A 16,267-nucleotide genomic window follows, 5' to 3' on the forward strand; every position below is an offset into this window, starting at 1 on the left:
CTCAATCCTCTGCCCTCTCCTCCCTCTGCATGAGCAGACTTGTTCACTTCTTCTACCAACAAGTATCATCTGTGCTCTCTAGGAATTTTATTTTACTGGCAAAAGGCCTCTTTTTTTTCTTTTTTTTTTTTTTTTTTTTTTTAAGAACAAAGCTTTGGGCATGGCTAAGCACATTACTTTAATAATAAAATACTTACATATTTTATAATCAGTAATGTTAGTTGTCTCAAACTTTCTTCTTATCCTTTCACTACTAAGTAATGTAAGAACACCCTCCAGAACAGAAATGTGTAAAAACATTAATAGATTAAATTTGACAAAATAGGCAAGAAGATTTTTTGTTTTGGATCTTTGGAAAATGGTATAGTGAAACCAAGTCAAAAGAGAACAGTTCTAGTAAAACTGAGATCGTTCTATTAAATTAAATCATCTTTCAAACACCACTGATTGTAAATACAACCTGACCAGCCAGCTGAATTGAAGCAAACCAAAATAACTAAAAGCAGTTAAACTATAAGTATACAGCAGAAAAATCCAGTGGTCTTAAGTAGCCCAAACATGTTGACAGTTCCAGCAACAAACATGACTATCTAAAAGTTTCATACAACTCCAACTTTTCTTTAATAAGAAACGTGTACTTCTCCACTATACACCGCATTTCTCACTGGCAGCCACAGAAGCGCTTGGTCAGACTTCTGCCACTCTGGGACTCACGGCTCTGTTTGACAATTCTCAGTTGGCAGATGTTTCTTCCCGTCTGTTATGTTTTCATTACTCAAGTGGATGGTAAAAGCAGATGCCACTGTATGTAAGACAATTTTTTCCCACATACCTATGAAACAAGAAGCATATTATACTTAGGCTTTGATTCGTTAATGTTAACTTGTGATTTCCCACATACATACTTATTACATAAATATTTCTAAATACACATGGCAACACCACATATATTGTTATGATATTGTCACAAACACACGCTTGCATAGCACAAAATACATTACTGCACCAGTCTTAGGAAAGCAAAAGTAAAAATCTAAGCTTGATAAAACATCAGCTATTAATTTTAAAACAAGTGAAGGGACAGGCACTGCTTGCTACATCAAGAGAATAGCAAAGTATGAAGAGCTGTCCAAGAAGAAAGGCAAAGAGTAAGTCAAAAGTTTATGGGTGAGAGAGACCAAGGTAAGAAAGGGAACTCTGTGGTTGGTGTCTACTGTAGGCCACCTGATTGAGTGGAGTCTGCTAATGAAGCCTTATTACTCCAGCTACAATTGCCTTCTGGATTACAGGCTCCTGTCTTGCTGAGGGGCTTCAACCAAGCTGACACCTGCTGTAAAAATGGTATGACGAGTATGACGATCCATGATTTAGGTGCTGGCAATTGTAATATTTTTCTTTTCTTTTTTTTTTTTTTTTTTTTTTTTTACATGAAATCATATGCTGTTTAAGATTTTGTATTTTTAAAGAAGAGACAGCAAAATTAAGATTTTTTTTTTTTTTAAAAAAGCAGTGTTCTTAACAGTAATATAAAAATGAGAAAGAACAACGAGACCAGGATCACTAATGAACATTAACTATGTAATTTGTAGATGGAATTAATACATAAGCACTACACATCTAAAACACACAAGCACTTTACTGAGGAGTGAAAATGTAGAACTATATTCACGTTCCTAAGGTCAGCCAGATGAATATATTCATTTTTAAAGACTTCAATGTAGCACTTTTCACAGTGCCGAGAAACTTGACATACTATTTAACACTTTCACAGGGAGCATTCCAGGCTGACTCAATCTACTAGAATGACTAGAACATTAACTGCAGACACACTGAAAGCACTTGCACTCAATTATTGAGTCACACTTTTTTTTTTTTTTTTTTTAAATCATAAAATGAATATTCCCAAGGACTGCAATTCATACCAGTATCATCCTCACAACTGAATATGGACCCTTCAGCATGACTCTTTTGCAAACAGCAAACTTGTTGCTTACTGGAAGCTGAATGTTCACAGGATTAGACTGCTATAAAGCCTATTTGCATTCTATCAAAAGGAACAGGCAATAAAGGAAAGAAATAGAAAGTGATTTCACAGATTCACTCTAGTAAGCTTTTATTCATCAATCCATTAGGGAATTATACTAAATCTTACTGCTGAGCAGCATCTTTCCCAGTATAATGAGAAGTCTAGCTTTCATTACTCCAGATACCATAGACTGATAATAATTGACTTTAAAATTTACCTTTAGTTGCCATAAAGTTCCCTAGATAAAGAACAGAGTGTACATTTGACCTGTTAAAAGATGGATCCCGCCAAACAAACAAGGCGATACACATTCTGAGCACTTATATGGATTTGCAGAAAAAAAAAAACAGAAGAGGCAGGAGCCTCTGTCTATAGCACGTGCTTTATAGCAGAAGACAAAGGTGATCACCCTGGTCCCCCTGACTTAATGACCATTTACACTGTCCTGAACTATATTTGTTCTGGTTACCCTGAAAAGAATCCAGTTCATGCATTTCTAGAGGACCCCATGATAGAAACTAAACAATGCTAAATGAAGTCAATGTTGTAATGCCACTTTCATCACAAGCTTTGCCCTCTAATACCATAGTACCCCAGCAGCATAATCTTGTTACCTGCATATCATATCTGTGGTAGTATTTAAGGTTCACAAGCTTCACAGGAATTGTCTCCAATTGAGAAGTCAACATGCAAAGTCGTATGCATACATACTATGAACATAAAGTAGTGAATGTAGGATATAACAAATGAATAACAAAAGACATAAAGCTGGCTAAGAGTTACCTAGGAACCACAAACTTGCCAAACTACTTCTATTTTATCCTGTAATTTCCTACATAGATTTCTAGGCCTGACTGCAGTGAGAGAAAGACTTCAAAACTGCCATTTTACATGAGAACTGCGTAAAATTTGAGTTCCTGGGAAAACCTCCAGTATTCTTTACAAATGAGTATATTCAAGAACTCCTCAGTTCTTGATATTTTGAGTGGGCTAAAGGTGCGACATCTGAAAGCCTTGTTTCTGCCCTAGGGCAGTGAGGGAAACAAATTTAAGACAAAAATCTTTTTGCTTTAACTACTTTTGTACAGTACACTATCTTATCTTGAGACACTTAATTCTGATAGATTTTAGTCTGTACAATTAATCTAAACAAATGTAAAGAACTCAGTATCAGCTTGCTGCCTGCTTTTAACAGTGAAGCACTATAGTTTTCAATATAAAATGCTTACATTGCTACTTCACTAATATTTTGATTTGAAAATGCCTTCTTTCCACTTTCCGCTGGTTACACTGCAGGGGAATGACATCCAGTAGTTTTTTCAATGTATTTTAATAATTACGTAAAATTAATAAGATGACTATTTATTTTAAATAGATTCTCTGAGATTTACATGGCTGAGGTTTTTATCTCTTGGCATAATTTTCTGCACAGAGGTTGTAATCCTTTACTTTATTATACTGCATCCTAAAATAAGAATCTCAAAAATCCAGCTGAAACCTCAGTACGGTTATATGAATATGAAAGTCAATTTGTAGAACACTGTCCAAGAAAAGTAAAAATCAAAACCTATTTCTGGTTGTGCTACACTGCACTACCTTCATCTCTCAGTCTCCTTTTCATGTCCACAAGATTTACCTGCCATTATGAGCATCATTAATTATCTAATTGTACATTTTTCTTTACAGCAACCAATAACATCAATAAAGACGACTCAGGTCAAATTCGAAGATGGCTGTATTTGGATTGCTACCATTCTAATCCAATGTTCTTCTGAAATAAATACTACTCAAACTTGGCAGAGATAAATCACGTGAACAAAAAAATGGTTAACACAATTTCTAAAGATCCAGTATTTGAATCAGTACATACATCCTTAATCTTACTTTATCAATAAGTAGAACTCAGCTGGGCACATTTGTTCTAAAGGGTTTTATTTTGTTCCATTATACTTTTACAAAGTAAAAAGCACAAGGAATCGTTAACTTCAAGAACTAAGCTAACAAGACCTGACACATCTGGCCTGCATATAATTTGTTACAGTAATAAATGAACTGGTTTGAATCAATCTTGAAGTATTATTAAAAACTAGTGATAATAATACTTCATAGAATGTTATGACTATTTTAGAGATCTATTTATACATGGGCCTTTCTCCATCCCTTTAAAAAATACTTCAAATTGCATCCAACTTCTAGCTTTCCATGCACAAAATTAACTTTCAAAATTACATATTCAATATTAATAAGTTACTTAAGAAGCGAAGCTGGCTAATCTAGTTAACTAATACTGATTTTTAGAACTCTCATTATATTGGGCATGAGGGAAGAATTAAGCACTGAGCGGAAGAGGCAAGCAAACAAAAACCTCTGAATTTCTCAGACCCACAGTGTGACTGTAAGTAATTTGTCAGTGTTCCACTTGGGCCTGACTGCACCGCAATGACAGGGAACACAGTTAAAATGACTCACCTGAATAGATAATGGACAAACACTATGCATGGCATGGTTGTAAGCCTGAGCTAGACTTTCCTTGCCAATTCAGTGGCTTTGCAGATTGTTTAATTTACATGCTGATTTGAGAGCACAGAAAAAATTACAATTAATATTCCCTTAAACTGATCCTATGACTTATTTAGCATCCTTAGAGTATAAAATAAGTGGAAAATTCTCATTAGATTATTCTCACTACTGGATTTTTACATTTCTTTTCCTCATTTGGCAGAAAGATGACTTAAGTAAGCATAAACAATTTTATACGCTAGTTGTTTTCAGAGTAATAGTTTATACATTTGGATAAGCTACTTAATCAGAATATGTCAAGTAATAAATCAAACAAATACTCAGAGAAGAAAAAACAACAGTTTTTCCTAAGCTTCAGTAAGCAAAACTAGCTTCTTCCCATTTCTATTCTAGGACAAATCTTTGCTTTCTTCCTCTATAGCTAACCAAAGGGTCAGAAATGCATTTTGATTTATTCACTGTTCTACTAAACAATATATAGAAATACTTAATGACAAGAGCCTTAAATCTAAGCACACAAGAGTAAACAGCACGTACTTGAATTTTATGAGCTGTTTAGTTGAACAACCTTATCTTCTTCAACACCAGACAGCTCTATCTAATGAACTTCTATGCAGTTTCATACCTTAATTATACAAACTTAACGTTATTTTCTTAGATATCACTGGGAGTTGTAGTATATAACAAGCAATGGATAATTTAAACCCTCTGTATTCAGGTAGCAGCACGCTCTCTACTGCTGTTCAACTTCACTGATGCTCTTCCCCTGACATTCTTTTCTGCTACGAGTCTTTCAAACAAGCTTACAGCATTGCTAATTTATCATGTCAAGATAGAGCTAACTGTGTAGGGTAAATGACACCACTAAGCCTTTGATATCAGCAAAGATAGCTCAGCAGAATTACTACCAATAGTTAAGTTACAGTCTTCCCCTCATCCAACAAGATTTCTATTGAATTTTAATTTAGGATAATTGCATCTGTTAAAAGCTAACAAGATTTTGACAATGTGTACTAAGAAATATATTTGGTAAACTGATAGAACATATTTAATTTTGAATACATTCATTAGTACAAGACTCCAGTTTCATATTCATTAGCTTCCTTGGATAAAGATAGATACTTGAATTTAAAAACTCAGAATAGATTTAAAGGTGTAGTCTGAACTTAAATTCAAGTGCCATGCTTAACTCCTTGCTTGTATTAGCTCTTTATGTCACTCATTACATAAATAAGGTTACTTAAGTAGGAATCCCTTACTGAAGAAAGAGAAAAAAAGGTTTCTTTCAAATGTAGCATGTGTATTTCATTGTGTTCTGTTTAAAACTTCTTTCACATTAAAAATATCATTATCTCTAGCAGTTATTTCAGTAGTAGCATAACTTATTATATAACATACGTGCTTCACAGTTGGTACACTTTGGCACAGAAATAATACCTTATAAAAAAGACAGCAATATAAAGTTTACTCCCATTTTCCAACAGCTCAAAACACGTTGGTTTTTTTTTTGTTTGTTTGTTTGTTTTTACTATAGCTAAAATACTAATAATCATAAACACCACAGTTATTTAGTGCTTAGAGCTATTCTCACTGTGATTTCTCTCCTTTCCTCCCATGCTAGAAAGGCAAATATTTATACCCTCTCACTCACAGGTCACAATAGTTACCTGTATATTACTCAGCGCTAAGCAGCGTGGCTTAAGGAACCATTCATCCTGGCCAGGTACAGGGTTGAAACCTACTTCAATTCCACAAGACCCTACCTGACACGAGGCAAAGACAGAGTTCCGGTGTTGGCAGTTGTCAGATAAAAGCCAGCTCCTTGCAGCAATCCTGTTTGCAAGTACCTTGGGGAAACTTTGGATGCAAACCTCAACAGAAATTAGAGTAGGAAGCTCAGGAAAAGGTCTGCTGGATTACTTTATAGACATTTCACAAAGATTTCTAGCTAATTTTTCAGCTTTCTCTCTTCTATAGAAAACATTTAATCTCCTAATCAACACCCATTCAACCAGCCTCCTATACTAGAATGAAGTTGCAAACCCATTTCTCCTTTTGCTATCTGGAAGGTTGAATATATAAATGACTGAGGCTACCATAGGGGCTCAAGAGCCCTCAGAGGGCTTCTATGTAGTGGTGACCATTGCCTTCCTCCAATTGGCCATGCCCAGCTGTGGTGGTAACAGCCAAACACTGCTGTGTCCGAGTCCCAGTGGCCCTGCTTTGTGCCTTCCAAAGTTGATTAAACATATTATTTATGAGTCTTTGTGCATATTTCTATATTTCATGTAGTTTAGCATTACATCTGAACATCAAGATTGGTCCCCCATCACATCCTCATCTCCAAATTGGAGGGAGGTGGATTTGATGGGTGGACAACTAGATGGATAAGCAATTGGTTGAAAGGCCGCAGACAGAGGGTGGTGGTCAATGGCTCTATGTCCAGGTGGAGGCCGGTAACGAGCGGCGTCCCTCAAGGGTCTGTCTTGGGACCGGTGCTCTTTAACATCTTTATTAATTACATCGATGAGGGAATGGAGTGCACCCTCAGCAAGTTTGCTGATGACACCAAGCTGAGTGGTGCAGTCGATACGGTGGAAGGAACAGATGCCATTCAGAGGGACCTTGACAGGCTGCAAAGCTGGGCTCAGGTGAACCTAATGAGGTTCAACACGGCAAAGTGCAGGGTTTTGCACTTGGGCCGGAAGAACCCCAGGCACCTGTACAGGCTGGGAGGAGTTGTCCTTGAGAGCAGCTCGGCAGAAAAAGACCTAGGGGTCCTGATAGATGAGAAACTTAACATGAGCCAGCAGTGCGCTCTGGCAGCCCAGAAAGCAAATGGGATCCTGGGCTCCATCAGGAGAGGGGTGGTCAGCAGGGATAGGGAGGTGATCGTCCCTCTCTACTCTGCTCTTGTGAGGCCCCATCTGGAGTACTGTGTCCAGGTGTGGAGCCCTCAGTACAAAAAAGATATGGAGATTTTGGAAAGGGTCCAGAGGAGGGCCACAAAGATGATCAGGGGGCTGGAGCACCTCCCCTATGAGGACAGGCTGAGGGAGTTGGGTTTGTTCAGCCTGGAGAAGAGAAGGTTGCGGGGTGACCTCATTGCAGCCTTTCAATACCTGAAGGGAACTTACTCCCAGGAAGGGAGTAAACTCTTCGAAAGGGCTGATAATAGCAGGACTAGGGGAAATGGTTTTAAGTTGAAGGAGGGAAGATTTAGGTTGGATGTTAGGGGAAAGTTCTTTACTAGAAGAGTGGTTAGGTCCTGGAACAGGCTGCCCAGTGAGGTTGTGGATGCCCCGTCCTTGGAGGTGTTCAAGGCCAGGTTGGACGGGGCCCTGGGCAACCTGATCTAGTAAATGTGTATGTTTGGTGGCCCTGCTAGGCAGGGGGGTTGGAACTACATGATCCTTGAGGTCCCTTCCAACCCGGGTAATTCTGTGATTCTGTGATCAAACCTGTAAAGGCAGTCATGATTTTTTTTATTGCCACAGAGCCATCACCACAGAGATGGCTGCCAGTCAATAAGAGGCACAGACAACGATGAGGCCTGTTGAAATGCTTGGGAATAAGGTGAGAAAAATTGTAGAGGTAGGAAGTGAGCATAAGGAAGCCCCCCTTCCTTGTTCAGCCTTCTGAGGCATCTGGCTGCCTCAAGCGCTGGAATACAAGCCAGTGTTCAGACAGCACAGAAAAGCAGCAATGCTCTATAGTGCACTGTGTTGTCCAGTGTTTTTTCAAGCACATGCTCTGAAAGTTGTAACAACAACCTACATCAAGAGCGCTCCACTGTCTTCACAGGTAGAAGTAATGATAGCCAGAGATTATGTAGAGATTCCCATTCTCCATTTTCTAGTATTAGTAAGCAACAGAAAATCTAAGAGATAATAACACGTCAGTTTTTGTTTTCCCTCCTCCTTACATTCTTCAGTAATTTTACAAGCTATTTATCTATGCTTTAGCATGTGAGATTAATTCAATTATCTGCATCCAGTAATTAATCGAATTACATGAAAAGTTGACATTTGATCTAACATCTTTTGTTCTTTTGCAACCAAGTAACACTTGATAACAGTTTGGCATTGCTTGTAAATCCTTGAGGAGCAAAGAAATTAACATCTTAGCACCCAACTCTGTAATAATATGCTTGATTTCATAGAAAAAAATAGACAATAAATTAATTTCCATACTTATATAATACTTCTCTAATGCTTTAGCTGAATAAACTCATTGAAGGGTGAAAGCTGAATTTTTTTAAGCATATCTGGTTCTTTGAATGTGCGATGGCATGGAAAAATGATAAATCTGAATCTATGCGATAATTAATATTTCAATGCAAAGTGAATATGCACACTAGGATTAATTAATTGCTGCCTATTTTTTATCTCAATAGTGAATAAAATACTCACCTAGTATTCTAGGGTATGTTACATACATAATTAATTTAGCACTGATCATTTGTAGCCTGCTATTTGTTGCACCTCTCACTGTTTTTAGACAATTTCACAAGAAAGTGAGAGAAATGTCACAAACAGCTGGGAAAGGCCATCTCATCTGTTAGCTCTGCCCAACAAGCACTCTAATAACTCCACAGTCACCACTATTAAGTGGCAAAACCAGGGGAAAATTTATGGCCTTATAGCATTATCTATGTCTCTCCTTCTTGAGGAAAACATTAGTATATTATTTTCTTCTTCCCTATGAATCCTTCTTTAATCTACATTCCTATGTTTGTTTTTGTATTTTTGGTTATGTTACATAGCTCTTTAAGATATATCAGGCAAAAGCCTCTGCTGTCAAATAAGAGATGAATTGTCATTTGTTATTTTTACCTTAAGGGGATTCAGTTTCCTAAAATAATGTTCAGCTCTTGAGGATAACAGCAGAATATTTACTTTTCTCACTGTTGAAGCACTGAGCGCACAACAACGGATCATCAATACATTCTATCTGGACTTCTCAAGGTTTCTAAAATAGTGAGACTAATAGTTTCAACTCTGATTTTCTCATTTGAACTGTTCAATGAAAGTTTTTTTTTTTCTTTTCTTCTTACTTTTATTTAAAGCACCAGAAATATTTATACATTTGGATCCTGATCTGTGCTTTGCCATAGAAAAAGAAAGAAAGAAAGAAAGAAAGAAAGAAAGAAAGAAAGAAAGAAAGAAAGAAAGAAAGAAAGAAAGAAAGAAAGAAAGAAAGAAAGAAAGAAAGAAAGAAAGAAAGAAAGAAAGAAAGAAAGAAAGAAAGAAAGAAAGAAAGAAAGAAAGAAAGAAAGAAAGAAAGAAAGAAAGAAAGAAAGAAAGAAAGAAAGAAAGAAAGAAAGAAAGAAAGAAAGAAAGAAAGAAAGAAAGAAAGAAAGAAAGAAAGAAAGAAAGAAAGAAAGAAAGAAAGAAAAAAAGACCAAAGGTTTTATTTATAATTAAAACACATTAAAAGGGTTAATTAAGTTCCCAGCCACTGTGGGTATGTTGAGGATGAGTGAAATTAAGAGCTTGTCTGTTGAAAAATAAAGTCCCAATTCTTGGAAAAATATAACAGTCCTGACCCTGTAAATAACAGCTTCTGCTGCAGCATCCACAGTACACCTTATTTATGATAGAGGATACTCTGAGCTTTGTTCTGAACTGAATTAAAAAGAGCAAAAGTTACATATTATGTGTGTTTGAGAAGTTTTTCTTTGGGAGATTAAATAACTAAAAAGTATTTTTCCGATTACATGCTAAAAACCAGTCTTAGGTTGCTTTCAATGTAATGGAAAGAAAAGTACTCCAGAAGGACTTCACAATTAAATCAACCTAAAAAGTTGACCAAAAAGCCATAGAAAGAACACTGCCTGGGAATAAGGTCACTGCAATACAATCTTAGATGCTTATTGAGTAACCTTGTTCATACACTACAGAAAGTTCTAGGAAACTAATTCCCTGAACGCAAACTTCAAGGTGAAGAAATATCAAAAACTAGGAAAAAAATAAATAATATTAATGCTTTATGAAGGAGACTGTGGAAATTTAATGACTAATTATAATTTAATCCCTGGTAGCAAGGTCTGGCTTTTTGATTCTAAGCATTTACAGCAGCAAGCTCACTTCTGTAGTCAATTCCATACCATAACCAATGTATGCAGTTTTCAGAGGTATTTCAAATTAGTCGTGACCTAATTTCAAGTGCTCTAAAAAAATATTAAACCAATAGGTCACATATTTCTGTAATTACCTTTTAAGTATCTCAACATAGCTGCCCAATGTTTTAATATTCAGCCCTTAATATTTACATCCATTATGTTAACTATATGTCTACAATATAGCCAGAATTAATGAAAACTTAACATACTTAAAATGCTAGCATGCCAACATGACCAAAATTAGAATTAAATAGAAAACAAATGATCCAATTTATTTGAAGGGAAAGTTGCAATTGACCTATGCAAGAGCAGCTGCAAGAAAAATGGGTTTGTTGTATCACTAGAGATGGAAGTGTCCAAACTACAAGCAAGTTTAACCTCCCCACTTAGGAAGAATGGAATGTCATGCACAGCAATGTATTCTTTACTGATATACCTACTTTGCTTTTCCATAAAGCCTTCTCTTAAAATAAAAATGAAGAAGTTTAAATGGGTCATTAAGAATTTAAAAGCTGTATGCTCATGGATACTGTTCTAAACACTTTTTAAATCACCATAGTCTATACCCTGCTCATCGAGGAAAGGATTTCAACATTGGATACTTATACAGCAACACAGAGGTAAATGCATTGTAAATATCCATTCTGCAGTGTCAATTAAAAAGAACGCAAATCAAAATATCAACCTAAGAAGAAATCTGTGTTACAAAACTTGTTTTAAAAGTGTAAATGTTATTACTTACAACACATTGAACACTTAATCAGGTTCCTTTTACATCTAACCTACCTTCAAAAACACACAGTTGTCATTAATTTCTTGTACACAAGAGGACATAAAATTGGTAAAATTTATAATAGAAATCTCTTCCAGGCAGAAAAGTCCCTAAATGTAAAGAATGTGTATTTAGCGCAAGATCATATGAGGATCAATAAAAACACAAACGCAGAATCAGGCATTCTCAATTCAAAAGTAACTTGTGAGTGTGATAATTTCATTTCTGTAATCTTAATACAGCAATTTCCTAGCATTAAAAATGTTTGGCAGAAGCAGTTTTAGTATGAAAACTTTTTTTTTTTTTTTTTTTTTTTTTTTGAGATAGCAGCTCAGAAGAATTAGATTGTATATGTAAGTGTACAGATGCATGGGTCTGGTATTCTCTACCATGCATTGTGTACATGTCTACGATAAGACTATTAGAAATAAGCTTCATGAAAAAAAATAAAAAATCCTGCAGTGCTGCTTGGTTTTCTATCATGCTTGTTAGGTTTCTTTCTTTCAGCTTACATCAGAAAGATTTATATTGTGCAACGATTCTTGGTTTGCTTATAATATGAGAAAATATTTTCTGCCTTTGTTCTTCACAGTTAAACACCAGCTGAATTTTTCAGCTCCCCTCCCAATACTTATAAAACACTTCCAGAGCAAAGAACTCAAATGTAAGCATTGGTTTGCACAAGGCTTAGAACCTTTTATCAACAAGTATCGCTGAACTTCACAAGAAAGATAAGCATTACTTGCTCCACAAAGGAACTGCAATGAAGTAAGTCAAATGACTTGATCCACTCCATACACAGCTAATACTGACACAGTTAAGGACAATGTTAAGAATTCTGACTATCAGTCACATTGTCTCTACACTGAAACACACTACAGCTGTACCATTTTGACAAATGGTGAGCACGATGCAGCTATCAACATGTCCTGTAGTTCTGATAAGATTTTTGTAAATAATAACTCTGTCCACCACTTTTGTTTCCTACTAATTCAGCCTACATTCAAACTAGATCACTTTTTAATCAATCACTAGATCACTAGAATGTCATTTGCTCTTTTCCTGAAGGGTGATAAATCCATAGCTCTCACAAAATCTAAGTCACGTGATTATACAGCCTAGAACACGCAGAAAACTTGCTAAAGCAAACAATAATGTATTTTGTGTACTACTGGAAGAAGATCCTAATGACTGACAAAATAGTGTCAAAATAGACTTTCTTGTTTCACAAGAAAAAGAAAGCACTAGCAAAACCAATTCCAGTTCAGTATTCTTATAGCTATAAGCCTGTTTCAGACTTCATTGATTACCTATTGATATAAAACACATACTAGATGGAGTGAAGTATTTTGAATAGATACAGTCCATCGACGTACAGTCGAGGTACGCTTTTGATTCTACAAGGGAAAGTATGAATCAATAAATCACCCAATTAAGTAACTTCAAAATTCTTTCAATGACTTTGAAAATATATTTTTTAAAAAATGGAAATGTATACAGAAGATTCATTGAAAAATTATGTTTTTGTTTGTGGGCTAAAGGGAAGAGAAAAGTTTCAGCATAGAACGAGGGTCTTTGATCATTTGAGAAAGATAAAAATCAACAATGACAATATACTAATAAATAATGTTTGGTATTTCTACCCTCCGATTTTAAAACTCCTCCTAAGTGTAAATAATGCACCACTTAGTACAGGAGTCTCCAAAAAAAGTGAGTAATGTATTTTAACTTTGGCCCTGGCCCTGTACACACCATTAATTCCACAGCAAATTTACCCATACGGTTCCTAATACAACCAAGGAAGCAACACACAGAAGGAAAGCTTCAATGTGTAATAATAACCCACTATCAGAGTTCATAAGTTCACAATCAGGGGTGCGGTCTAATAGGAGACCTGTAGCTCCTGGTACTCCCCAGTGGCCAGTACTTAGTCTGATTCTGTTTAACAACTTCAACAGCACCCTGGATGAAGGGATAGAGTGCACCCTCAGCAGGTCTGCTGATGATACAAACCTGAGAGGAATGGATGACACACAAGAAGGTATGTTGTCATTCAACATCACCACGATATCTAGGGACTTGAAAAAACGAATACCCAGTGAAAGCAACACTTACGAAATTAATGAAACTGGGTTGTTTCCTCCAAAGACTTGACTTAAAAAAAAAAAAGTGTCTTTTTCAAACTGACATGATTTTATATCCATCCTATTAAATACCCTGTAACTTTAACCAATTCATATACAAAGGTGTTTTTCAGTCAGTACACAGCAGTGTACCATTATGATTCGTCAAACCAAAATTCTGTTACAATGCCAAGCGTATTATTACATTTTCTATCACATTTTACATAGTAAGCAAGATATTAAGGGACATCTGTTATAAATGTGACGATCCATCTTGGCTGGGTATCTTAGCACTATAAAATTTACTTTATCTACTAAATAGCACAACTGGTTGCACTAGACTATAAATTCAAACATGGTAAGCTCAGCATAAAACAGAAATATTTAAGTGTTTTCTAGAAATGGTTTCCATGGATTTTTAGCAGTGGCATAAATTGAAAGTCTCAGTAATTTTTTCAGGTCCTGAAGAACAGTTATATTGGCATCTCATGGATCATATTGTTCATTTTGATGATGTAAAATGCTGGCATTAACTCTCATGTAAATGGCCTCCATAAATTTGAATTGTGGGATAGAGGCCCACTTATATAGATTGGTAAATTAATTCTCCTCTAATGCTACAAATGCTGTCCTATTTATCATGGCTAAATAAATCTGATATTTTAATCGTTAAGAATTCAACACTAGAAACAGCTGGACTTTTTAAATTTAAACCAGCACGTAAATTTACCACCACAGGTCTATAAAACAAGGTCCTAACTCTATCAAGGACTTTAGAAGCCATCAAGCAGTTCTTTATTAGGGAAACAATATTTATGGAAACTTCAAGAGTCCAAATTAGCCATAGTTAAAGGATTTCATCCACTTCTTTTCTTTCTTTTTTTTAATGCTTTCCCCAAGTTTAATTCAGATTTTTTCAAAATAATAAAATATTTCTGCTGTCTTTTCAAGGAATCCAATAATAGTAAATCTTTAATGATTAAAAATAGATCATCTGCTAGTCATAAGGTGTGTTCAGATCATTATATTCATTAACTGCATCTACTCTCAAGGAATGGGCAAACAGCACCAGGCTACAGGTTTTTACCTATGCATTCAAGTTATGACTCTTTTGCTCTGCCTGATACGTGAAGCTCAAATCATATTGTAAAGCATAATTAATTATAAAGAAGTGAGTTGAAGTGGTTAAGGAAAAAAAAACAAAACAAAACACCTTTCCTTAAAGAATATAAGCAAACTGAACCCAAGATAATTTCTCAATTAATAGAAGGATACCGAAGTACTCATCAATAAAATATAAAATAAACGAACCAAAAATTCTCCTTGTGTGCATGCATGCTTTTTCTATTTAAAATTTATGCACAGTAAGAGAATATCTTAACTATGCGCTTCAGATCTTCAAAAGATGATTCAAGATAGTAACAGTGTAAAGTTCTTGGGATGGCAACTAAAGGAACGGGTTTTTAAGAGGTAGTTTCAATATTAAACATTTTTAAAGTTAATGTATTCTTTATCACCTGTGACCATGGTGATTTTCACTTGTTAACACATGCAAAAACTCTGTGAATTACGATTTTTGCTTTTTTATTGTATTTATTAATCTTTCATTTTTCCAGTGTTGCTATTTTGTTGGTGCTCTTTTTTTCCCCACGAAGAATTTCACAGAACACCCTTATCAGATTGTTGAGTCAGAACTGTTCAGTCAGACACACTTTTCATTGAGGCAATTTTCTAGATTTTCTGTGATACTGCATTTGATCTTTGTCTGCCCTCATCCTCAGAGCGTAAAGTGTTTCCAGTAATTCAGTAACCTATGTGACTTGCATCTAGCATCTGCTGTTTTGTTTAGTGCTATTACCCACTTCTTTTTATATTTATTTATTTTAATGCTCATGAAAGTTTTAATTAAAATGACTTCAGTGAGAACAACAGCCTCTATTAAGGGTTCAAGCCTCCAGTCCATGGGAGCCAGACATTATCTGCCAATATTTCTTAGGAAACAACATTTTGAAATACAGTACATAAATGGTTTCAGTGAAACTGTGAGACACTAAACACTATAACATTACTCTGTGGCTTCAATTGCACCTAATGTTTTCTAACTCAGAGGATGAAATGCCCAAATGCCTTAAAGCAGAATGAAATAATACTCGAACTCTTCTCATGAGTATCTACCTGACTTCTCATCTACCACAATCCCTAAGTACTCCTTGTTCTGCTGTATGGGTTCTGCTGTTGCCTCAAGAAAAGGAGAAATAATCTGGTCAGCAGCAGGAAACAGGAAGGATTCTCAAGCAAGGAAGAAGTCAAGGTCAATGAAACAGAGTAAGACAGTGATTCCAACGAGATGTGAGAAACAGGCAGAGTTTGGGTTAAGAGCACTCAGTGGCTAGCACCGTTCGTGGCTGAAGAGTGCCATGTAGTGGAACAGCCTCCTATGGGATTGCTGCTGACACTCTTGTCACAGCTTCGTGCCCCACCTGCACTGCACCATCAAGCTGGTCTGTGTATATACTGTCTAAATTAAAGTGTATATTGCTATCTGAAAACAAATCCATTCCTCCTGAACAACAACGCATGTATAGAACGAATAGCACGCATTCCATTTTTAGCATAGCCAGCAGATCTTCTATGTAATACAAGGAGATACACATTATAGAGGGGGGGAAATAAAAGAACAACAAAAAGAAAAAAATTACTTT

At 35.8% G+C, this 16,267-nt stretch overlaps 1 long non-coding RNA gene across 1 annotated transcript in view; it reads right to left on the bottom strand.

The window, feature by feature from the left end:
* Positions 1 to 250: 250 nt before the first annotated feature.
* The window catches only part of LOC107315584 (uncharacterized), a 78,993-nt gene continuing 62,976 nt past the window's right edge, over positions 251 to 16,267 (bottom strand). The window contains exon 3 of the long non-coding RNA XR_001555972.3: positions 251 to 832. This is a non-coding gene — a long non-coding RNA (uncharacterized LOC107315584). The remainder of the gene's footprint in view (positions 833 to 16,267) is intronic.

The sequence above is a fragment of the Coturnix japonica genome, chromosome 8 (genome assembly GCF_054131305.1).
Source record: "Coturnix japonica strain WE chromosome 8, WE-NBRP24, whole genome shotgun sequence".
Classification (NCBI taxonomy): domain Eukaryota; kingdom Metazoa; phylum Chordata; class Aves; order Galliformes; family Phasianidae; genus Coturnix; species Coturnix japonica.